This window comes from Lycorma delicatula, chromosome 10 (genome assembly GCF_047948215.1).
Source record: "Lycorma delicatula isolate Av1 chromosome 10, ASM4794821v1, whole genome shotgun sequence".
Classification (NCBI taxonomy): Eukaryota; Metazoa; Arthropoda; class Insecta; order Hemiptera; family Fulgoridae; genus Lycorma; species Lycorma delicatula.
The window spans coordinates 16,436,348-16,463,280 of NC_134464.1; the positions used below are offsets into that span (position 1 = coordinate 16,436,348).

Consider the following 26,933-nt stretch of genomic DNA (forward strand, 5'->3'; position numbering starts at 1 on the left):
TTTTATAAAGTACTGCATTTTATTTGTATTTTTAATACCTGCAGGTAATTTTCACTAAATTATTGAAAAAGTTACCTTTCAGAATTAAAATAAATAATTAAAAAATTCATAGATTAAAAGTTTTTGAATTATTGGTTGGAGGTATTTCATATTGTTGCAGACATAAAAAAAAAATAATTAAAAAACTGAATATATTTAAAAAGTATTGACACATTAGCAAATACTCGCATACACACATAGACATTTGTCTGTATTTCTTTTAAGTAGTTAAAGTGAAGTTTCTTTAAACGAAAGATTATAATTTGAAGATGTTTTTCTCTTCATAATTATTTTATAACGTAACCAGTATAAGCTGATATTCTATAAATCATCGATCTCCGTGGTAGTATGGTAGAGTTTCATCCAAAGGTTCCGGGTACAAGAAGCTGTCCGGCATTGAAATGCATCCGTGAAAACAGAAAAATCTTCAAAAACGAAGACTAGCCTTTAATGGGAATCTAACAAGAATGATCCGTAACAGATTAACAAAAACTAATGAAGACAAAACTGACTTCTGATGGTTCAAACAAATCAAAGATCTTAGAATTGCGTGTATAAAACATACAGATATAGAGAACAGAAACATACATACCAACAAAGTACATTAGTATGAAAAATCCATAAAGGAAAAAAGAGAACTTTAATAACAAGAAACGGTCAAAAGATAGAAAGAAACAAAACAGCTTGAAAATGAAGGAGAGGTGGAAGAAAAAAAGACCGGCCAGAAATTAATTATTAATCGTGGTCTAATAGTGACCACTGACGATTCAAACAAAAAATGGATTTTTAAAAGGATTTTACACATCGTTGTAATTTTTATTCCACGGGTATTTCTAATTTTGATATTCTAAGAAAAGAATATTTACCAAAAAATAAATATGTAATACGTCAACGTAAATCAGCTGATTTCGAAGTCTAGATTCGTTCAAATCCTAATAAAGCTTTTATACGGATTTGGGTGCTAGGTCATGGATGCCGGTGTTATTTGGTGATTGAGGTTAAATTAACCACACGTCGCGCAATTCTTTGGCCTAATTCGAAGATATATATATATATATATATGTATGATTAAAACTTATTTTTATATTTAATTTTCCACTGTGATAAAGCTTTTTACTAAAATATTTATTTAAACATTCCATTAAAATAATATTCACACCCTCTTACTCACATATAAAGAACAATCAGGGATTACATTTCAGTTTTTATTATTTTCAGTTATTTATTACGTGTTAGCTATCCTATAATTACCTATTGTTTTTACGGTATACGCTTATATATCTGCTGTCAATTTTTGTTAATATTTTTTTCCTGAAATAAAAATAAATGTAAAAACTGTGGTTATCAACAACAGCTCGACGACATAAAAAATAAATTTATGTATCCACGGTACAACTTCCTTTTCCGGCGAGTACAGTTGCCGCTCGGCTCGCTGGTTGTGTTAAGTTCGTTCGACTCATAGACATTTCTTGGGGTTTTTAACTCCACCCGTTTCACTTTTTTTTTTTGTCTATATTTTCCCTTACCTAATGTAATTTATGCCTTATACATATTCATGATTTGAAACAGGTGGGGCAAACGGCGCCCCTTATATCGTACATCGTACGCACTGCAGTAACTGTTCCATTTTTTTTTTTTTTTTTTTTTTTTTTTTTTTGAGAACGTTATTAAATTTAATGACAGACTGTTTCGCCGGATGAAGTTATTTGTTTTGCGACGAGTGATATTTTCAAAGTTGAATATCATAAGCCTACCAGTCTTTTATAAACTTATTATTCAGTTATATTTTATATTAATAATAACCATAGCAAGATAATGGTCATTGTAAACTGTACTTAAATTTAGCAGATGTCTGGTTTATTACAGCTACAGAAATGAGTTGAAGAGAGCTAATTGGTTGTAATCAATAGCATTCTAATCAGTATAGAAAAATAAATTTGAATTAGTAACGGGCGCTGCTTTACTCGATTTATAAAGGTTTCTTATATATACAAATGATTTTTTTATATTAGCAAACATTTTACTTACGCGTTCAAAACAAATTGAAACTGCTTTAACGCATAAAAACTTAAAATTAAAAAAAATTCAGACCCGGATTCTAATACACAAAATTTAGTGACTTGATTGGAAAAGTGACGGCTTATATTTAATATATTTCTGCATGGTTTGTAATTTTTGATTAAATATTACCTTAAGATATTTTTTTTTTTTACTATGTTGGAAAATTTGAGGAAAAGTTAGGAAGGATTTCAACAATCAAATGTGAACATAATTTCATTGCATATACCTCAGATTTACATAGTTCACTTCAAAGATTTTTGGGTGTATTAAGCAAGAAAAATATAAAAATAACAATGAATTTGCATGGAAGGTTCAAGGAAACCCAAGTGAAAAATCTAAAAAAAAAAAAAAATTAAAAAAAGGTAAAGAAAAAAATGACGGTAGACGTCATTAAAGAATTCATTCTGTTCATTCTTAAAAAAAGAACCTGTATTCTATGATCGCCTACAAAAATCAGACTGAGCACCACATGACTTCCTTGTACGCCTATTAAATTACATAGCCACATTATTTTAAATGAAAAGTACATGAAATTTTATTTCATTAATAACTTCTGATATTATTTCATTCTTTTTTTGTTGTTATTATTTATCGTAAAACTTTTTATACAATCAGAGGTTAATAATTATTAATAAATCAATATATTTAAATCTAAAAAAAAAGTCGGAAAAGAAGTCAGATTCGAACCGATGTGCCTTCACCTTCTAAGATCCAAATATTTCATTAATTAAAATTTCATTTGGCTATAACGCTGGAACTAATGAAAATAAGTACCATTTACGATATATCGTTGAATAACTATCAATGAGAGCTTATTACTGCAGTTAAGAAAAACGTTTTTCAGTAGTTTTTTTGGAAACGTTTGGTCCAGTCGATTGCAATCAAAAGGAAAGGTGAACTACTAGATGTTACAACAATCCTACATCTTAAATTTCAACATTCTACGGCTAATCATTTTTGAGTTACGCAAGATACATACATACGTACATGCAAACGTCATGCCGAAACTAATCAAAATGGATTCAGGGATGGTCAAAATCGTTGAAACCTGAAAATCGTAATTTTTCGGGATCATAATACTTCCTTTACTTCATACAAGGAAGTAAAAAACTAATAATTTAGGAAATGTGTAGTCAGACAATTTTGTGCCCGTTTTCACGTGTAATTTTTTCAGTTAATTTTATTATAATTTCAAGTATTTGTCAACAGATTTGAACATATAAGGTGTCATTTTGTTCTCAATAAAATTCTTAATATTTTATATAATAAAACACAATTTAATAAACTAAAATTTGCGGAATCTACTAATGTGATTAAACAAATTAAATTGCTGCATTTTAAAATTTTCAAAGTTAACTTTTGTAAGCTGTGTATTTTGTAGAATATGCTGGATACATGTTTATCAAATTTCCTTTTAATTTCTCAATTTCTTCAAGTTATAAAGTATTAATTAAAAAAAAAAAAAAAAAAAAGAGACGAATAAGGGGAAAAATATGGGAGATGTAGGGAATTTTTCCACAAGAACTATTTTATTATTTTGATATTCTGAAGCAATTCGTTTCTACAACAGCCTGTCTCCACGGTGCGAGTGGTAGCGTCTCGGCCTTTCATTCGGAGGTCTTGATTTCGAATCCCGGTCAGGCATGACATTTTCACATACGGTACAAATCATTCATCTTATCTTCTGAAGCAATACGTAACGATAGTCCCGTAGGTTAAACAGAAAAAAAAAGTTTCTACAACATCTTTTGGAACACCCTGTCGGAGGAGGGAATTAAGATTAAAAAATAAGGTAATTTAAATAAGATAAAATAAAGGTAGTGTAAGCTGGGAAAATATCCCACATTTGGCCTTGTGTGTGTGTGTGTGTGTGTGTGTATGTGTGTGTGTGTGTGTGTGTGTGTGTGTGTGTGTGTGTGTGTGTGTGTGTGTGTGTGTGTGTGTGTGTGTGTGTGTGTGTGTGTGCGGGCGTTTGTTTGTTTGAGATATCAGGCAAATAATGTTGTATATCTCCCGTCTATAAAACCAGTCGAATTAAAACTTTGGAAATTTAAATAACTTAATAAAGATTTTCCTAGACTAAAGCTTATCTTGTACGACCACTATAAAAAAGAATGTCAATACATTAAAAATAGCAAAAATTATCATTCTTCTTTCTTAAATTTATCCAAAATTTAATACCATCAATGCCCCATATACAGACATTTTTTGAGCAGTTTTCGAAGAATTTCTGTTGAACCAGTCCGTAATCACTAATTAAAATACAGTCCAAAACATATACATATAGTACGTATTCCGGAAATTTCTATAATTTTTTTCTATGTTTTTGGATTAAGGGCGTCTTGAAACACAGATATTTATTTGTAAACCTCCGATACCCAAACTTTTGGCCGATCGCTATACTGTAATTTCCCTTTATAATTAAATTGCTAAGCAGTAATAGACCTATAGATGGGAAAGTAAAAACTGTACAATCCAGGACTTAAGAATATTTGATAATACCGGATAAAAATGAATAAATCGAATGTCTTTCATACAATAGCACAACTTTAGTCATACATCTCTTTTTTGTAACATAATGTTTTATTTGCCATTCAATTTTTTTCATTCTGTTTGTTTGGGTAGACCGAGATGTATCTTTAAGTAGAATACTTCCTCCAAAAAAAATGGAACAAAGTAGTTTCCGGTGTAAAAAAATTTGACAGATATATATTATAAGAAAACTCCCGGCTATAAAAAAAACGAACTAAATATACGGCGTGAAGTCCTTTCATGATTTCAACCGGTTCTAGAATATCCATAACAGTGATAAATTATAACTAAGAAAAAGTTTTAAATTCAATTCAATTTTGACAATTTTTAACTTTTTTATTTATTAATAATTGTAACAATATTTCCCCTTCTAACTGGGGTCATTAAATCTAATACTTAATTTTTGACAGTGGCGGATGGGAGAGCGAAGCGAGCCATGACCCTCTGATCGTAACGGGAAGCGCAAGTAACGTTAGAGCACGGGCGAAGCCGCGATGGGGATGCTAGATTATGGATTGTAATAAATTTTTTGTTTATCTTTATTGGACTTTTATATTGATCGATTTTAATTCATTCATAAAATGGATTGGTCTAACAAATATTGTTCAATTTTCTTATCTTCCTATTTTTGTTTTCCTTTATTTAAGTTTTGGGTAACAATTCATTGTTTATCGTATAATCCTTCATTATTTTTAATAAACAATTATATTTACCGTTTTATCAGGATTTAATGAAAATCAAAATATAATTTTGTTGATTAAATATTTTTATTTATAAAAAAATAAGTTTGCTATTAAAAAAGCATTTCGAGTGAAGTTGCTACCTATATGGTGGGCGAAGTCGCGATGGGGTAGGCTAGTATTTATATAAAAACCTGTCATGATTGATTCATAATCAACGCCCGGCAAAAGCTACTGAAGATAAATTGATGAAAATTTGTTTACAAATTCTTCTTACTGTAATTCAGTAGATATTGGCTTGCAAATGGACTTCATATAAAGATCTAAATACTATTTTATAGTTTTTTTTAATAAAACCTTTTTAAGTGATGCGACAGTGGTTCGGCGGTTCCTTCAACACAGCCACTGCCACTGTTATTATATGTGAGACGTGACTGGCTGCACCTGCCTCCAGTTACTTGACTAAACAAACATAAAATAAAAATAAAAAATTGACTACGATGGGAAACGCAAGTAAACACATAGCACGGGCGAAGCCGAGACGAGGATGCTGACATATGTATATATATATATATATATATATATATATATATATATACATAGTAACTACGAATAAAAATCAATAAAATTCAGGAAATAATTAAACTGTTTTGTTCAACTAAATCGAATTTAATTACTTGCAATATTACTTCGTTTTTAACAAACTTCAATAAAGGCAAAATAAAAAAAAAACTCTATTAGTTTTTTTATTTAAAGAACCTGAAGTTTTAATTCGATTGATCTAATTTGTTAAAGTACGTAAATTCAAGTTTTAATCTACAACCACTGAACCAGTCTCGTCAGAGATTGTTTATTTGTCATCGTCATTTCCGAGTAGTAAACTGTAGTAGCTTAATGGTACTATAAGCTAATCAATAAATTCTAATTAATAAAAATTTTATTTTAATTCTAATAAATTCTAATATCTAAAATGTAGATATTTTTATAAAAATTTCATATAAAACCCCCCCAAAAAAAATAGTTAAACATTTTTTACTTTACGTTTTGTTCAAACGTATTAAAGCTAAAAAATAATGCATTTCCCAAATTTTAAAAACCCTAACATCAACCTCGTGTGGAAGAATCTTTTAAGTTGTTATCTTAAGATTGATACACTTACTAAAAAGCAAGTCTCCCAGCTTTAACCCAAAATCTCCCAGTCTTCCAGAAAAAATGTAGAATAACACTTTTAATTGAAAAAACCCCAAAAAAATTTAAGTAACTAACTAAATAATAAAAGGTTTTCATCAACGTGTGTCGAATTAATTACTTTTCGCAATTAAAATCTGTTGATTTTGGTTTTTATTTTTGGTTTCTTTTAATTTGTTTGGTTGTTGGAATCATGACCAACCCAGAACGGTTAGAGGGTGCGCTTCGACCCGATGAGGAGGGATTTTCTCCGGTAATGGGATAACGGTTCCCAGGAGGGGAACTTCTCGTGTTCAGGTGCGGGAAGTCCTCTCCGATAGCAGTGGCTGTGAAAACCTAGCGAAGATGGTAGTAGAAGAAATTCGATGTGTAGATCGGCTGATGACCAGGCGAAAGGAGAAGCGTCGACTTGGCGATGGCAGAAGGCTGTCGACTCACCGGTTCTGGTCTCTGTGGGATAGTAGTGAGGCTCTTGAGAGAGATTTTCCGCCCTTACCAATGAAGTTGGGACATTGAGTACGATGGACCGAGACTTTTGAACGCAGCTGCGGCTTTCCCCCCCAACAAAACAGAGGAGAAGAAAAAATATAAATTCCGGCAATAGAATTCCGATAATAGGGGCAGTGGAAGCGAAACTGGAGGGTGGTGCAAGTGCGAACCTTCGAAAATGGAAGAAGTACTTGGCGTATAATACCAGGGTTTTATTCCGGTATGTCAAAGAACTGAGCTTACTTTTCCGCCACACCGCGACCACTGAGCTGGAAGTAAAGGAGTGTTCCCGCAGTATTAAGGAATTGCCATGTGGTGGAAATTTTTAAAAACGTGCTTAACGATACAAATGTGGAGCCTCAGAGGAGGCGGCCTCCAAAACTGGACATGGTGGCATGGCACAACAACCTCGAATGGCTGGTTTTAAGGTGCTTGCCTGAAGATGTCTTCCAATCTTCAGCCCTGATAGAAGATGCTACAGAATTGGAAGAAGGGGATGAATTCGTTTGGATTATTGATATGGTGGTTTGGGTCGACAACCGTCAGAACGCTATAATAACCTACAGGGATCCGTGGATTCAGGACCTGGCTCGTACCAGTAGACTGAGGGTTGACCCACCCTCATTCTACTGGTCGCTAGCTCAACAAGGATCTGACCCGGTCCTTGTTCAGCGATCGACTACCCGTAATCTACTTGGCACAGATGATGCGCTTAAGATAGATCTTGGAAGGATGGATTTCGTTTTAGTAATCGACACGACGGTTGGGGTTCATGGGATGGCCCCTGTTATCTGCGGATCAGTTCCCCAAGTACTGAATGATGGAGAGAGTCGACCGGTCTATTTCTATGGGCCGCCTGGGCGGATCGGACAGATTTTAAGGCGCACCGTTGAGTATACGTGTAGGCGGGTAGGGAAGCGGCTCAGTTATTCATTTGTTTCGTCTGTCGTCAAAATTGATGCCGCAAAGCAAGAAGCGAACGTTGGGGCCACCGACCACCATGGTGGTGGTCAAAGTTAAGGAGAGGTCCTACGCTGATCTCCTGAGGGGTGCAGTTTCGCTGGCTAAAACCGGAGTCATCTTCGTATGAAAGGGCCAAAATTTAAAATATTTCAGTGACTGAATGGGTCACGTATTTAAAAGAAAGATTTTTTTTAAAGTTCTAAATTTTAAGATTGAAATTCAACTGTTTTAATACAGTCGACATAGGAACATTTTTTTAAAAAATCGGTGAAAGAATTAAAATTTTTTTATAATTTCTGATATTTGTCTGTTTTTCAAGTTGTTGTTCGTTTCCTCTAACAGGTTTTCCAGGTACTGCCAAGTCATGTGTGTGTGTGCCGCGGGGGGTGGGGGTGAAATTACTGCTACCGCCTTACCAGGACTGACGTAGTGCATTGTAAATGTAAATGTTCCGATAAACGTGTAACTTGGGACAGACTCAGACCGACCACTCCTGAGACGTGTGGTTAATTGAAATCCACCAAAGAACATCGGTATCCACAGTCTAGCATTTAAATCGATATAAAAACAACTGTTTTTACGAATCCTCGAACCTTAGAATTTTCGATTCCAAAAAAATCAGCTTATTTGGTGAAGACCAATTTAACCACTAGACTAACCCGGCGGGTTTCTAATTTTCAAGTTGTAGTCATTAAAAATATTATATGAGGTAACTGTCGAGCAAGGGACATTTTTATTATTATTTATAAAAGTAAAGTATTTATTTCAAATATCTCAAAATATTTTAATTTACTTTAAAGAAATAATTCTTTTAGTAAGGTATAATTTTTTAGCCTTATTTTAGCAAACCCAACTGGTTGATCTAGTAGTGAACTCGTCATTGTAAATTAGCTGATTTTGAAATAGTGAGTTCTAAGGTTCAAATCTTAGTTCTAAGGATTTGAATACTAGGTCGTGGATACCGGTATTCTTTGGTGGTTGGGTTTCAATTAACCCTCACATCACAGAAATGATCGACCTGAGACTGTACAAGACTACATTTATATTTCACATATCATCCTCTGAAGTAATACCTTGCGGTAATTCCGGCAGACAAAAAAAGAGAACCTTATTTTATCAGATTTTATAAAAAATCTTCGTCAAATATTTGGATCTTTTTTGTAGCATTTATGCTTTTATTGTTTCATAATTTTTAATGTAAAGAGAAATTTTTTTTTGTGTTTTTGGTAGGCCCAAAACACTTGGGCGTTATCATCGCCTGGAATAATATTTTATAAAAGAAAAGTAATAGTAAAAAAAAACTGCTTTAAAAACTAAAAAATTAAAAACTTACAACTAATATCACAGCTGAAAAATTTATTTTTAAAAACACTTAAAACTAAATCAGCGGTAAAATATAAAATTAAAAATAAAAACGTAAAATTTAACTAAAATAAAAAGAGTTTAAAAAAATCGAAGACGGTTGTAAAGAGTCCCTGTTCGGATAAGGGTAAGACTAGAAAATTAAGATAAAAAACTAATCCTAGTTAAAAACTAAAATACTAAAACTTAACAACTAATAACATAAAATATTACTAAAAAATAAATAAAAACAGCTATGTATATATACAAAATAATTATAACAAACTTCGAGAGGAGTGTAAAAGGCTCCTTCTCGGATAACAAAAGTAAATATAAATTTAAAATCCAACACATAACAGTAAAAAAATACATACCACTATTAAAAGGTTTGTAAATATTAATACATCTAATATATAAAAAGACCCGGTCCAAAACTTCCTTGACATTGCCCTGGAATTAACGAGAATGTCCCTGGGCAATTTAAATTTACGACTTAATGACGTATAAGAAATAAAATCGTAATTTGATAAAAGGGATTAATCGGACACATTTTTTTAAAAATGAACATTGCAATTGTACAAAATATTGCTGCATATTTAAGTCTATTTCTTATTGGGTATTATATATCTTAAGTAATATTTAAAATTCATTTTGCGTATTTGAAATAATTTATTTTTTATTAAACTGATAAAATTAATTTAAAAAAAAAAACTTGTTTTATGATTTTATTCTTCTGGAAAAAATGTGTTAATGAAATTCGTTGTATTAGTGAAAACTTCCCTTGAAGTAACGTGTAAAAAAAAGGGTTTAGTAATATCAGTTAAGGTGTAACGTGGTTCTGGTGGTTTTTTTTTTGTAACATATTTTATGGCCTTTTTTTAATGAAATAGGGGGTTTAAGGAATTAAGGGATATTAAATAATTAATAAATAAGTGATAATTAAGTAACGTACAAATGAACGGTTAAGTGGCTGTGTGTTAAACAAGTTTTCATAATATTATCGTGTATTTGTGTGTGTGTGTGTGTGTGTGTGTGTGTGTGTGTGTGTGTGTGTCCTGCTGCATGTCTCATCTGATAACTCATAGTTCAACCTCCACCTGAAATATACACATACGCACAAACACACACACAAATACATAAGTACGTGTAGCGTACATTTTAGATGCGGTTGTTCTTAGTGGTGAATGAGAGGTCTTAACTACTAATTATTATCAAAATTAAACGCATTCGTGCAGAAGAGAGTAAATTTTAATGTATGATAATGAAATACAGAAGGAAGTTCTACTTCTGTAGGGTAAGACTAGTTGTTTGGATAGGTACGGATGGAAGAGGGGTGGGGAGTTCTGAATGATCAAAACTGTTTTATCTATGTTAATAGGAGTGTAGTGTGGTCAGGAAGGAAGTACTGCATATTTCTTGTTGCCAACTGTTACAAGTATAATCTAATTACCGCTACTGACATATTCATACACATACACACACGCATACACGGCAACATGTGTACACTCAGGTTAATATATTATTATATCATCTGTTGCTTTTGCGGTTAATTTATTTTATAAGTGACATTTTCATAGATTTTATTTTATTATAATATATATATATATATATATATATATATATATATATATTTAAATTATTCCTACTGAAATATTTCTCCTTTATCATTTTATAAATTGTGGACAGTTGATTTAAAAAGTTTTTCATGGGTATAAAGTATGTCTTTTCTTTATTTAATAAATTAAAATACTTACTAATTAAAACAAAAAAAAAAATAATTTCCCTTTTCTTGTATAGAAGTTTTATTACTGTTCCTTTTTGTCGTACCTTAGAACCTAAGGACGTTTAGATAATAATTGAAATAAATATTATATTATGTAATGTATTTATACAAATAACTAATAATTTTTTTTCTCTTTGAATTGGCCACCTTAGGACCTCAAAAATATCTTGATAATTTTAATTTCCCGTCTAGATAGCGCTGTAGCAGAGCTATAACTGTAGAAAGAAGGAAAAGTACGGTAATCGGTCCAATTTGGGAATATACAGTTTTCACCAGATCTTGATATTTTGACAACTAAGGAATCTAAAAAAGTAACAAAAAACTGGATGGAAGATCCATCCAGTACGTTCTTATGTACGTGTATGTTGGCTTCTAAATCACCTTATATCTCCTGAAATACTTGATCGATTTTTACCAGACTTGGTCAGATTACTTCTATATATGGGGCATTGATGCAATTAGATTTTCAACTTAAAAGGTCAAGAGTGTGCGGCTGTAGAGCAAGGTCACCTTCAGCTTTTCTAGTTTTACAGTTTCGCCTTCTTTTTCCTGTTTAGCCTCCGGTAACTACCGTTTTTAGATAATACTTCAGAGGATGAATGAGGATGATATGTATGAGTGTAAATGAAGTGTGGTCTTGTACATTCTCAGTTTGACCAATCCTGAGATGTGTGGTTAATTGAAACCCAACCACCAAAGAACACCGGTATCCACGATCTAGCATTCAAACCATGTAAAAATAACTGGCTTTACTAGGACTTGAACGCTGGAACTCTCGGCTTCCAAATCAGTTGATTTGGGAAGACGCGTTCACCACTAGACCAACCCGGTGGGTTTTACAGTTTCGCCTATCTTTTTCATACATAACGCTCTGAGGAATACAGATATTCGTGTTTAACAATTGTATTATAATGCTTAATTTTTGTTTTTCTGGAAATTGATTTTTTATTGTATAAATGCTTTGTTAAGTGATACGCAAGATCCAGTTCTAACTTTTGTTAGCTCTAAGTGATTTTACTACCTCTAACTTTATTCGATTCTTTATCTAAATCGTTGGGTTTAATTATTTCATCTAGATATATTATTTACTTACCGGGTCGGTCTAGTAGTGAACGCGTCTTCCTAAATCAGCTGATTTGGAATTCCAGAGTTCCAGAGTTCCAGTGTTCAAGTCCTAGTAAAGTCAGTTATTTTTACACGGATTTGAATACTAGATCGTGGATACCGGTGTTTTTTGGTGGTTGAGTTTCAATTAACCAGACATCTCAGGAATGGTCAAACTGAGACTGTACAAGACTACACTTCACTCATACACTCATACATATTTATCCTCTGAAGTATTATCTGAAAGGTATTTACCGGAGGCTAAACAGGAAAAAGAAAGATGTCGATATGTTAAATTTATTTATTAACTTTTCTATATTCCGTTTTTAAAGTACTTGGAACATTTTTAAATATATTTGTCGTAAATATAGTTTTTTAAAAAGAAATTCGTAAACTTATTTTTTTCAACAAACAATTTTAAAAGATTAATTTGAATTTTTGTACTTTAATATCAGGGGATAAAACTGCCAGATCATCTGCAAAGGCAAAACAATTTCACATTTCCTAACTCCTAGTTACTTACTAACTGGAAGTATGTGAAAAAATTCTTCCTATTTTTACATTTCATCTTTTTAAAATTTCCATCTGTTTATTCCATTCCCTAATTACGTTTTCGAAACTATATTAAATAGTAAGGATAATAGACCATCATCTTGTCTCATACCTGCTTTGATTTCAAAAAGTTCAGAGATTAGTCTTAGAAATTTTATTTCTGAGAAAGTATTTGTGAGGGTTTGTTTTTTCTAAATTCAACGTTTTATTTTCTACTTCAAGTTTCTCGAATATGCTGAGGTATCCTTTTTTTATCTATTGAATCTTAAATGATACAAACCAATACTGATAAAAAAATTGAATTTTACTAAAATTTGTACACGTAATTTGCTATGTAGATCATATAACGGTACTATTTTATGGTGTGAAAAAAATAATTACTTAAACATTTCTCTAGAATGATTCAGAAAAATGGTGGATTAAAGCAGAAAATATACATCAGAGCCGCTATGCAAAATACGTGTCGTTTTTTTTTCTTTAAATAGAATTTTTTTAAATCGAAGTGTTTATGTTAATATTAGCTATAAGGAATAAATATAGTGTTCCACCAGATAGCAAGTTTTATCTGTTAATTGGTAATTTTACATAAATTTTTGCGCTAAATGTAAAATCAGTGTGAAATCTTTCAGCAGCTACAGCTCAAAAACAAAGAATTTCTAGAACTATGTTTATTTTTACTTATAATTTTTCAATTACCGAATGAAACAGTAGTTTTTTGATGGAATATTCTGTAAGCACAAAAATAATAAAAACACGATACATGATAGTGATAGAGAGAATTGTAGGATGACTTTCTAATACTGGTAAATGGCACTGGTGATCGTATTCTGTCTGCGACTGAAAAAGGTTACAGAAAGTTGTTCAGTGCACTGTAAAACAGTTTTGTAAGGTTTTTTGAATAAGATCTTCAGGGTAAAATAATATGTTCGGTTTATAATTTTCGCTACGTAATACGTCTCACCTAAAATTTGTTTAAATTATTTTTTTTAGTATTATTCTGTACAAACAATTTTTGAAAAAAATCTAAACATTTGTCTCAATTCTGATTCAATTATTATTGAAATTCAACATCTTAGAAAAAAATAGTTATACCTTTGTTATTCATCCATCCGATGATTTTAAGTTGAAATCGGATGCAAAATAATTTCTTACGAATAGAAAATAAGTCTTTAATTAATCGTGTAATTCTGTATTTTGATTTCGATGAAAAGTTATTTTTATTTTATTTCTGCATCATTTAAAATAGAATATTTCTTTTACCTTTATACAATAAAAAAAAATTTGTAATAATTACACTAGAAAAAATGTGATGAAAATAGTAATTAATAAATCTAGTAGATCCTTCTCAGGCTTTATATTCCTTTCAGGCAGGAATGCTTTTCTTTCATCAGTACTAGTCACGAAATCAGTTATACTCGTAAATTTTTTTTTGACATTTTATTATCGGTTCCCAAAGTACGCAAAATACAGCCTTCTAGAACGTGGGGGCTTTGTATAAAAGCATTATTATTTTTTTGGGAGTACACAATAATTCTTATGAACTTCGCCATTCTTTGCATAATAACGAAATTAGCTTTTTATATTCTCACGACTATTGTTTTGAATTAAGTATATATATATATATATATACACGAGGTGTGATTGAAAAATTTTAAGACTGGGCTCTTATAATTTCAAAATGGCAGTACTTAAAGGCTATTGTGATTTTTCTCATTCAATGTAGTTCTCTTCAGACTGAACACATCTACTCCAACGGTGATTTTCCACTTTTGGAAGTATTTCTAGAAATTTTCTTTTTTAAGGATGGTAATAACTCTCTACGTACTTGCCCGTTTGTCTACAATTAAGTCAAATTCACCTGTAATTACCACAGTTTAGAAATCTGGGTCGATTTCGGCCCGATTAATTAGTTCTTGATATACTTCAATTCCGTGTTGTTTTTGCTGATCTGATAACAATTTCGGAATGAATTTCGCGGACATTAAATGCACGTTCAATTCTTCAGTTACAATTGACTGAACCGCGGAAAAATTTTAATTCAGTTCATCAGCCATTTCCCTAATTGTAAATCTAAAATCAAAGTGCGTTAAATTGCGTACTTTGACAATGTTTTAGTTTATTTTTGAAAAGGAAGGTCGGCCAGATCGGGGGTCATCTTCGACTGATTTGCGGTCATCTTTGTATCTATTGAACCAGATAAAAATATTTGATCGGCTGAAATATTTTATCCGAAAGTTTTTTTAAGAGTTAATCGATTTTTCCGGTTTTCGAACAAAATTTGATATAAAAGTTATTATTCCGTTTTTCCTCCATTTTGCGAAATCTATAATCCGCCGAGAACCGAAAAAACACCTTCATTCACTAGGATGCCACTCTGTAGTGGATAATGATATCGTTATGTTTACAGGACAATTCAAGGACAAAACAAGCTCGAGTATATATATATATATATATTTGCTATTTAATTTTTTTATTTTTTTTATTTTTATAAGTTTTGTTTACTTTAGCTGAACAATTTGAGTGTTTTTATTTGTTTTAATACGTAAAAATAATTTCTAAATTCGACCTGTTTATTATTTTAGTATATTAAATTATTCGAATAATCCAAAAATCATTGTGTTGAATTCCATAAATTTTTTTGTAATGGCAAATTTCAGAAGTTTTTAAAATCTATTTTACTGTTGCTGCATTCAAATCGTTTGATGTGTACAGTGATACAGTTCTTTCTCCCTAAAATCAAATTATTAATGATTAAACAATTAGAAGAAAAATAAATAATAATTATTAAATATTAATAAATAATAATATAATCAATATTTATATAAAAATTGTGGACATCTGAAAAAAAAAATTATTTAAAATATTATAATATATTATATGCAAACAAATCTGCGTCATGAGTATCATTTTTTTTTTTGGAAATGTCTTAATTTATTGTTAAACTCAAGAAGCAATCATCCATGAATGTTAATTTTTTCGTATCATTTAATAATAATTTTTTTTTTTTTTATAAATAAAGTGAAACAGCGAAAGAACAGCTATACATCTTGAACAAGATAGCGGCAAAACAGGACAATAGAAATCTTTTGAAAAATTGAATATATAACTAATATAAAATAAGCAAACAAATATCTAGAAACAAAGTTTAGAAAAATCAAGAAAACAGAGAAATTAAGGTACCCTAGGCAAAATCATTCGACCGAATGCGTTAGATAAAGAATAAAATAAAGAAAACATCATAAAACAATAAACAAATATCTAGGACGTGTAAGATTTCACACTTCACAGAGATTCGATCTGATGTCCTGTATAAGTCAGGGAGAAGTAGAAATTAAAATTAACAATACAAGACTAAAAAAGATACGTGAACCGAGGAAATCTTATGAGGGTTGAACAATTTGAAAGAAAATTCACTCTACCTCAAAACAGACAGACTCAGATATGCCATACCGAATCGAAGACTAGTCTTTTACGGATATTTAACAGCAATAACAGACAATCCAATAGAACTTTGAGAAATGCAACGCAGACAAAACTAATGTCAGGTGGCTCAAACACATGTAAAATGTTCTCAGAATTGCTAGTATAACACTTACAGATATTGAGAACAGAAACACATTCAAAAAGAAGATACAAGATTATTAAGGGATCCAGAAAGGAAACAGAAATTGTAATAATAAGAAATAGTCAGAAGAGAGAATGAAACAACACAATTTGAAAATGGAAGAGATGGAAGTTTACGACACAGAACATAAATAAATTATTAATCGTAGTCCTGCAGTGACCGGTGACAAGCCTAAAATAAATTAAATTTTTCAGTTTAGATCAGCATTCGAATATTTATTTTTCAAAATTTTGTTTAAAAGAGTTATAATTTAAATCAAATTTATTACTTAAAAAAAATAAATAAATAAATTCATATCGATCATCTGCTTGTGTACGACTTAGTTGAAAAATTTGTGGTATTTCTTTTTAATTTCTTATAATTTCTTTTTTGTTATTCATTCTTGTTGATTTTTATAGGAAAAATAATGTAAATAAATGAGTAAAAACATGTTTTATTTTATTTTTATTAAATTTTCACTAATATAATCAAACATTTCAAAGATAATTTTTTTTTTCTCCTCACGAGTCAAGAAAAAAAAACTTCAATATCTTGATCATCTCTGTAGCATCAACATAGTTAATTGAATTTTGTAAATATGTTTCCGGTTGCATTTTCTATTCCGTAGCTCTAGAGTTGCCTGTAGTCATAACTATTGTAACTTGAGATAAGTGAAGCTGCGTGGGACACGGTGCACCTGTAACATAATACAGAAACAAATGCAAAGTTAACTCCAGCATCCCGTATTCTATTCCCTTATCAATATTTAACAACTTATGTACCTACTTAATACTTATTCTGCTTTACACTCCCTTTTCTCTCTCTCATTTTTTCTTTACTTTTGTTTATTCTTTCCTTCTTCTTGTTGCTCTTCTTTACTTTACTTTGTAGCCACCAGTTTTAATTTTTTTCTCTTTAATTTATTTAATTTTTAAAATTAAAATTGATATTAAATAAAAGAGATGGATATTATTGAAATTGATTGGACCTTAAAAAAAGTTGAAGAAAAGAATAGTTTAAAAAACTATTTATTATTTATAATTATTCAGTTTTTGCCTGTTAAAGTATGAACTGTTGATGAATTTATTTAAAGAAACTAAACAAAAAAAGATTAATAAGAAAACAATTCATACAGAACGTTAAAAAAGAATATTTTATCTGTATTTATTACGAAAAAATAAAATAAATTAAAAAAAATTTAATTCAAAATATTATTAAATTCATGTAAAAACTGGCATTCACAGTCTGTCCAGGGGGTACGAAATCCCTGTGAACCACAACACGAAGGTCAAAAACCAAATGAGCATGGATTTGACCCTTGACTTGCTCATTCTGGCTTTCTTTGGACGCGGGGACTTGTTGGTGTGCCAACATGGCACATGGCTCACAGCAGCATCCCCGTAGCGTCCTTAATCATTCCGGGGGTCTCCGTCGCGGTTTTCCCGAGTTTGACGCAGAATTTGATGGCGTAGCGCTGCTCGAGATTTTTATCCATCTCGGATCGCGACGATACTTCTTAACAGAGGTTCACGGAAATCAACGTGCTTACTCTCCGCTTTCCCGCAGACGACTGGAAAAAATATCGGTCTCTTCGGAAGGCTCTCCACTACCACGCTTAGGTGGTCCTATCCCTCTCCACCGCTCTGTTCGCGCTATAGAAATTCAGTCCTACTACTTTTTGATCCTACTCTGTACATTTCAGTTCTTTTCTTTCAGCTTTCTGTGCGGTAGCAAGTCCGATACCTTGCTGCTGTGCTAACTTCCACATTGTCTTTGACAGATAGACTTACCCCCTTATCCGAAATATCAAACAACTTACGTTCGTTTATTGTAGGTGGTCTTCCACTTCGATCTTTTTCAAAAAAGCCTGTCGCCCGAATTTTTTTGATAAGAGTTCAAACTGTATTGCTGTGAGGAACAGGAGTATTTGGAAACTTTTCAGAAAACTTGTGCTTCCCTAAATGAGTATACTTGTCACTATCGTGAAAGATATGTTCAACGAGAAAATACATTTTTCTACCGAAAGTACCTTTACGTTTCTCATAATTATTGATTCCGATAAACGAAACAACACGTAACGAAATGAAATACATCCAATCACAACTCGACAAATGACGTCTTGGTTTATTACTGAACAACACCCAACGAACCCGCAGGGCAACCAATCTTATGCTGAAAGAACAGTATGTACCACGTAATTCTTAACTACATTGCACAGTGGCTTTCCGAACGTTCTGTTTATAGAAGATTTTTTAGTATTTACCTTTATATTATTTGTTGTATTTAAATTTTAAGTAATTGATATGGACTTAAAACGTATTTATTATTTTGTACTTTGTAATTAATTCTGTATTTTTTGACGATTCTCTGAATCAAGCTTTCACTTCCATTTCCTGTTGTAGTAAATATTTGAGTATTCTTTTACTTTTATCCGCGGAGCAATGTATTTCCCCATTTCTGACGTGATTATGTCATTTAAAATTATGGACCGATCAGATTAAAATATTCATTTTATATCATCAAGATACTGATCTTGGTGGATGAAGACTGTTTCATCCACCATCGGATCTCAGTTTTATTATGTACTGTTATTACATGTACTTCTATTCTACAGTCTTTATTTATTTTTTCCTCTTTCATTTCTATAAATTAACAATCGTCCAAGCTACACTTTGTTTCCCTTTGATAATTCCATCTCTTTTTTCTAAAAAAAATTTTCTAAGTATCCTTCCTTTCTCTATTTTCTTACATTTCCAACCAGTGTACTTAAGGTAGTGTACTTACCAGTGTATTTAATTTCTCTAATAATTGTTCTTTCGTAAACATATCTTTTTCATTTCTTATCCTGTTCGTCCTTGAAATATTTATGCTAATTCTTAAACAATTCATTTTATAAACTTGTATTCTGATGGTGTTTCTTTATTAACCAACAACTAAATTAAAATTGTTCAATATGTATACTTTCTTACTTCTCTGGGCATCAAGTCTTCTCACGAGTTTCTTTCTTATCTCCTCAGTTATAGTTTTATTATATTTAAAGAATTCTTAAAACTCATTAATTTTTGAATTAGTTTGTTTTTAAATCATTACTGAGTAAAGTTTAAAAAATTATCTGAAGGGTCTAAATCCTTTTAAAATTATCAGAAAATATCCTACGACAATTATTTCAATATTTATTATATTTAATATTCCTTTTTATATAATCTTATCAGAATTTATCCCAAGTTTGTAAATTTCAACCCTTTCATACCGAGAACGAGCAGTTATTTAGTAGTTTCTATAAAAGTCGTTACATCTCTTTGCCTCCTAGTATTTTTTTCTCTTTGTATAAAACGTGTACTGGAAGAATTTTGTAAAATTATTATTATTTTTTTAAATAGTGGAGTGTTAGATTTTTAATTAGGTTTGACAAGTCGTTCCTGTAAGAATAGTTAATATATTCTATTTGTTCTTTCAGAATCGTATAATTTTTTGTATAAATTCGTAAAATGGAAAAACATTTCTTCGTTTTTACATGAAATATAAAGATAACATGAAAAAGGCTAAGTTGAGAAAATTATAGGTGAAGTATAAAGTTTCTCTTTTGGAATTATTTTCATACTGATCAATATAATTTTTAAGTTAAATTTAATTGTTTAAATTTTATTTAATATTTGAATAATATGACTGTATCACAATATTTCAAGTTGAACTATATTTTTAACTAAAATAAAAAAAGTATCTTTTAGTTACTTTAAAACAAGTGTAAAAAGTAAATTTCTCATTGGTTGACACCTGTAACTAAATAATTCTTAGAGTCTGGTTTCTTTGTCACATTGTCACTATTTCACCAGGTTAAATAATCTGTGACTAATCTCAAAAACCTTTATCTGTTACACATGCACATGCACACACACTGATTTTGTCTTTTCTTTACTTCAGACATTCACTAATGCACACACACACACACACACACACACACACACACACACACACACACACACACACACACACACACACACACACACACACACACACACACACACACACACACACACTCATCCACACACTCATCCACATTCATTTTCTAAACTTGGTGACAGATAGCCGTATGTAATTAATTAGTTTCACACCTCAATATTTCATCACCGCTTGCCTTTTTAAGTTGTTTAATATTCTTGACCAAAGTTAACACCTTTACTAGCTTTAAGGAAATAATTTTTAACTTCTTTGTTCGTTATTATTTATTTTTAAAAAAAAAGAAAAAATCTATTTATTATTGTTTTGGAAGAAGTGTTCACACGTGCAGGTGTTAAGAATTAAGAGCAGTAAAAATAAATTTGCAGTGTGTTTGACCGTTTAATGTATAAAAATAAATATATCTTGAAATTTACTTAATTTTGTATTACATTCCATTATTATTTTTATTATTCATCTATAAGGCATTTATCTTTTGTAATCTACCCCGGTACGTTTCCTCGACCTTTTTACTTCCTTCTACGAAGTAAAGAACGTATTGTGATCACGAAAAATTTCGATTTTCAGATTTGAACAGAAATATCCATTTTGACTATTTCTGAATCCATTTTCATTAGATTCGGCGTGACGTCTGTACGTACGTATGTATTTCGCTTAACTAAAAAACAATTAGCCGCAGGATGTTGAAATTTTAGATTTAGGACTGTTGTAACATCTAGTTGTGCACCCTCCCCCCTTTTGATTCCAATCGATTGAACCAAAAGTGCCCAAAGAAAGCATAAAATAAAATAAAATTGGATTTTTGACTTTTTCTTAATTGTAATAATAAGCCCTCATTGAGTGCTTTTCAACAATATATCATAAGTGGTACTTATTTTCATTGGTTCCAGAATTATAGCCAGCTGAAAGTTTAATTAATGAAATATTTGTATCTTATAAGAGGAAGGCACATCAGTTCCAATCAGACTTCATCTCCTTGTTTTTAAAAAAAAATAAATATATTGATACATTAATACTAACTTGTGATTGTAAAAAAAAGTTTTACAATAAATAATTATTCTATAATTATAATAAAAAGAAAAAAAATATGAAAAATATTTAGAGGTTATTAATGAAATAAAATTTTATGTACTTTTCATTTAAAAAAAAAATGTGTATATGTAATTTAATAGGCGTAGAAGGAAGTACGCCTATTAAATATAGACACCACATGAAGTGGTGTCCATATCGAAGTTTTATTCTTACTCCCAATTTACCCGTATTTTAAGTAAATTTGTCAAGAAAATTTTCTTTTCTGAATAGTAAAAGTGAGAAAATGATAAGCAAATATTACCTGATTGTTTTAAAGCTACACATAAAATAAAATAACTAGGGTCGTCATTGTGCGTGAATCACGCAAAAACTACTGGATAGATTTTAATAAAAAATTGCAGATTTATAGCTTAGAGGCATAGTCATTATCTCCAGTTAGGATTACCACGAAATTTCAAATGGGGGGATAAGTTCCAAAAGTAAATTAATTCTTTTTTTTGTCATTATATTTCAGTTACAGTGGAAAATAAGATCTCTGAGTTCAAATCTGTGTACCTTTAAATTTTTTAATACTATTATTATTATAATTAGCGAAATTTTATCGGTTTTAATTCTTTATTTTGACGGTCAATATTGAAAAAAGTAAAAAGTTAGAAAAATATGCCTTCAAGAAAGATAAATATCTTTTCTTATTATTCAGTCAGCTAAAAGAATGAGAATATCTCGGTCTTCGGAAACAACAGAAGTGCGTGATTCTCGGTTAGCTGCTGACCGAAATCGTTACGCCCAGACTCGAGCTGCAATATATTTGCAACGTGAATTGCACTTAAAATTCCTCACGAGTTCATATTGACGTCATTGTAGAGCTACCAGGGTCATATAAGAATAGAATTGGCTTTAGGTACAATGTACAGAATAAGTAGGCCGATCGTGAATATATTGGCGCCATGACACAAGTGTGTTCTTATTGTCATGCTTGGAAATGGATAGGGGAACCAAAAGGAATTCATCTATTTGTAAGAGCGTATCAGAACTTCTACTTTAGGATCGAGGGAAACGTTGGAGGAAAAGAGCTTCGCAGGCTTTAATTTTTATTTATCAGTATTACTCACAACCATGAGGATAATGATGGTCTAGATGGTGGAGTCCTGACCGGCTAGATTTTAATATAATTATTTATTTTAGATATTTTAATTTTCTTGGTAATATAGTTTATAAAAATGTTTCTATAGTTTATAAAACTAGTAACATTTTTGTATAATAATTTAGATTTTTAATATCATAAACTAGAAATAAATAGAACTTATACACAGCCATGTTTTAATAAAAACGTTTTTTCACTTGTAAAATTCGTTTATTAATTCTTTAAGCGTAAAAATAATGTTATGGAAGATATTTAAACTAACTTGCTTAATTAAGTTAATTTTGTAGTTAAAATTTCTAGATTTCATAACGCATTGTTAACTCCTTCTGGAATGTTAGTTTATTACCTGTCGGGAAAACGTTTTGGTATTAATAATGGTTTATGAACATATATAAATGAAAGTGTTTTACCAAGTCTCGTTTTAACGTAAATAAAATTTGTTATATAAAAGAGTGACATCAACGATATCGCTGCTCGTATAAAGTGAATAGCAGTTACGAAGAGGTAATTTTTTTTAAAGTTTACTGGAAATTGGAAACGTAAAAGGTAATTAGCATATAAGCAGATAGAAGGATGGAGTTATAACTAAAGCTTTTACTCCATGAATTACTTTATACTTTTTAAAAATAAAATACACAACTTTAAAAACATTTTATATAACCATATTTCACTAAGTAGTACGACCGATTAAAATGTTGTATGAGATTTAATATCGGCATATCATTTTACTGAAATTTTCAATGTAATGTAATTATAATTGTTTTCAGTCCCATAAACTAAGGGTCGTATCTTAATTTTTGAGCTTACGGATAGTTTTTGAATTGTTGCCATACCCCGTATTTTTCACGTAACTTTAAAAAAAAAAATCCAGAAATATCAACTGTTAATATTTCGTCTGTTGTACGGCACGTCTCACCTCATTTTGTGAAACCGCTTGTACAAATCGATCAATTTTGGCCACTAAAAATAATTTATCATCGTGCGGTAACGTTGTACGTTTATCATAAAACTTGTAACGATTAATTTTCAAAAATGTTAGGACCCAGTAACGCACTAAACAGCGATTGCCGATTAATTTCTTGTGAATGGATTTCTGCTTGATTTCAGATTCGTAGAAACTGGTTTATGTACGAGCGTGTCCGTTCATCTTGTTCTACTGAAATCATCTTGAAGGTTCGTTAAAATAACGATAATGATTTAATAACAATTTTTTACGCTAACATACCACCAATTAAAATGAAAATTGCTTATTTGGTGTAAATTATTATTATTTTAATTAGTTGTCAGTTGTTTTGTATTCAAGAATTTAGTCAACAAACGGACAATGGTGATTTAAATTTCTAAACAACTAAATCTGATAAGTGTGTAATCTTTTCTTGAAATTCTGAGTGCGATTGACATTCTCAGATTATCAGCAATATTGTAACTAACTATGACGATTTCAGTTCAACAAGGTGAACGAACACGCTCGTACATAAACCAGTTTTTATGAATACTCATTAGATTGTATCTAATTTGTTTTTATATTATCTAAATAAGAAATAATGAAAAAAAATTGTTCTTAGTACTGTACCGTAAATTTTTTTTGTAGAAAATTTAAGTAAAACTTAAAAGAACATTCATTTAAAAATACACGGTTTTAGGTTTGGTATAAAATAATTTTCTTAGCTTATCAGTTAAAAAATAAAACTTTTTAAAAAGTTTTGTAGAAAACTTAGTTTTTAAATTATGTAAATAAAGTCAATAACAAACGAATATAATTTTATTGAATTATCTTACGGAAGGTTTTTCAAAATATTTAAAAGATAGTTGGCTCATCCTCTCTTAAGCCTTTTAATGTAATTTTTTTTCTTTTGATTTTTACGAAATATTTCAAACATTCTTTTTTTTATTTCTAAACATTTAAAACATTTTTTAACGGGAAATAATTTTTTATGTTTTATCGGAAAATTCCTACATGATTATAACTTCTAATAAATTTATATACTCTTAGAAATTACATCGGTTAATAATGTTAATATTATAATATGCAGAGTGGAATAAAATAGTCTACCTATCATAAAACAATAAAGGGAGGAAAATGATGACGTTTTAAGGATTGCGTGATCATTTGTGACATTCTTAACACACATTATTATATTCCTACTTCTTGTGTTGTTGACGTGAAAATAAAAGGAAACAGTGAATCAAAGTAAAGATAAACGCGAACAAAATAAACGAAACAACTAGTTACCGTAACGAATTGTAAATATGTTAGGTTTTTTTGTAAATAATATCATCGGTCTAACTTAATAGAACAATTTAAATGTTATATTGTGTTTTTGTTTATTTTAAAGAATTTTTTGCTGTTTTTTAATAGTGTTAGAAATTCAATACAAATAACATAGATGGGAATTATTTTTGGAATGTGGCAACGTTTTATACCGAAATATACGATTTTTCGGTCATTTCTCAGTTTAAAAGAAAACTAGTTGTAATATTTTTCTTTTATATTAAATAAAATTAAAATTTTTAAGAGATATATATTAAAAAAACGTTAAAATTGGTTCAATAAATTTCTAGAAAAAAAGGAATTTAAATTATGTCTTAAGATTATTTTATTTCCTATTTTTTTATTTCTTTTTATATTCCTATCTTAATGTTGTATCTACGAGGAATATTTACTACTATTCAGTTGTAATAGCCTTAAATTGAAGTTATGTTTTACGTTTTTAATTTTATGAGGATTATTGGAAATTTATTTTGATATAGATTAATGATATGATTTCATTCCGATATTAAATATTTTTTACCTCAAAAATTCGATTTAAAAAACTTCAGTTACTAATATTAACAAGAAAATTACCCTTCATTCTATGAACTACTATATTTACGTCATTTCTCTCAATTTTTCTTTCCCGTCTAGATAACGTTATAGCTGTACAAGGAAAACTGTTGTAATCGGTCCTAGTTGTGCACATGCGGTTTTCACCAGATCTTGACGTTTTGACACCTAAGGAATTAAAGAAACCGGATATATATCCCCGACTTAATGTCCTGTCTATTGCGAAAGTTAACTACATGAGTTTCCTGGAAAACGTAAAAAAACTGGTAACTATAATGCAAACAGTCTTCATGAACACTGACGGATGACCACAACATCTACGATCAGGTACATTTCCTTTTTCAGGAAATCTAAACATTAAATGAATAATAATCGATTTATTTGTTTCTATGCTACAGTGAAATTTTAAGATAAAAAATTGTGGTATTCAGAAAGTGTGTGTGTGTGTGTGTGTGTGTGTGTGTGTGGGCGCTTACCAACCCACTTCTGAAGTAATACTTTACCGCCTATTTCCAGGAGGGGTAGCTCGCCAGGGGTGGAAGTTTAGTCGGTAGTGCGCAGGAATACATACGATTTTTTACTATCTTGCGGAACCTGTTAACGAGTTCGACACTGCTTCGGCGTCCGTAAATGGGATTCCTCCACCTCTTAAAGAAAAAAAGAATAAGACCAAGTGTTTTCCCCATAAATATTTATGTCAGGGATTCCGAAAATGGTTTGATTGTTGTACTGCTGCGAAACTGTCGAAATACAAGGAGGAATGACGTGTTCTATGCGTTTTGGCCTTCTCTATTATGATCTTGGCTACTTCTCTAAAAATACTGTAATAACAAAAAAATTACAATTCTAGAATTGGCGTCCGTTTTCGACTGACTTTTATGAACATACTTTGTAGTAGATATATCAATTTGAAGATAGAAAAACTAAAATTCATGACAACTTTTAAACTTTGTTATCGAATATACTTTGTTAGAAATAATTTTACAAACTGCATTACAAAAAAAAAAAAACACAAGTACAGAAATCCAACGTGAATTTCGGCGCTCAACGTAACTTTGGAATCGAAAAGAAGTTTTAAAAAGCTTTTGTTTGTTTTCAATTGATTCTTTAATTTCTGGATAATATTATGTTATTTTACTGAACATTACAATAAATTTAAGGAAATCAAAAAAAAAAAAAAAATCATTCATATCTAATGTGCTGTTACTGTTTATATAGAAAATTTCTTGTTTTCTGGGGAGTTGTAGATAGTATTAGCACTCATTTCTTGAAGTAACTTAAAAATTATGTTAAGGTAGAAATATTTCTCTTGATAGGCAATTCTTCTATCAATTTAATATCTATCTTATATTAAAATTGTTATTCCTAGTTTCTTTTTCCTAGTATCACTTCTTTGGGTTTGAATATAGTTCATGTAGACGATGGATTTGATGAAAAATGGTGGTTATAGTCTTTACTTACAGACCTAAACAGCGATTGAAAATATATTAGTAAGAAAAGATCGAGATTTGAGGAAGAATATATTTATACATTTTTAAAAATTACATATTTTTAAAGCCATATATTTTTTCCTTCTATTAAAAAAACTTCTACGACATCGAGAAGTTCTCTTTGTGACACAAATAAAGCACTTATAAAGA

The 26,933-nt window shown here is 30.4% G+C and overlaps 1 protein-coding gene and 1 long non-coding RNA gene across 4 annotated transcripts in view; one reads left to right on the forward strand and one right to left on the reverse strand.

Annotated features, from left to right (window-relative positions):
* The window catches only part of LOC142331398 (RNA-binding protein 5), a 94,363-nt gene extending 68,779 nt beyond the window's left edge, over positions 1-25,584 (forward strand). Inside the window, exon 7 of one of the 3 annotated variants that reach the window (XR_012757982.1) lies at positions 25,375-25,584. The gene's annotated coding sequence lies outside the window, so the exon portion shown is untranslated. Of the gene's footprint in view, positions 1-15,751; positions 16,564-25,374 lie in introns of those variants that run through there. The other 2 variants (XR_012757979.1, XR_012757980.1) reach the window with 2 other exon arrangements.
* Positions 16,775-26,933, reverse strand: part of LOC142331400 (uncharacterized) — a 305,532-nt gene continuing 295,373 nt past the window's right edge. The window contains exon 5 of the long non-coding RNA XR_012757986.1: positions 16,775-17,033. This is a non-coding gene — a long non-coding RNA (uncharacterized LOC142331400). The remainder of the gene's footprint in view (positions 17,034-26,933) is intronic.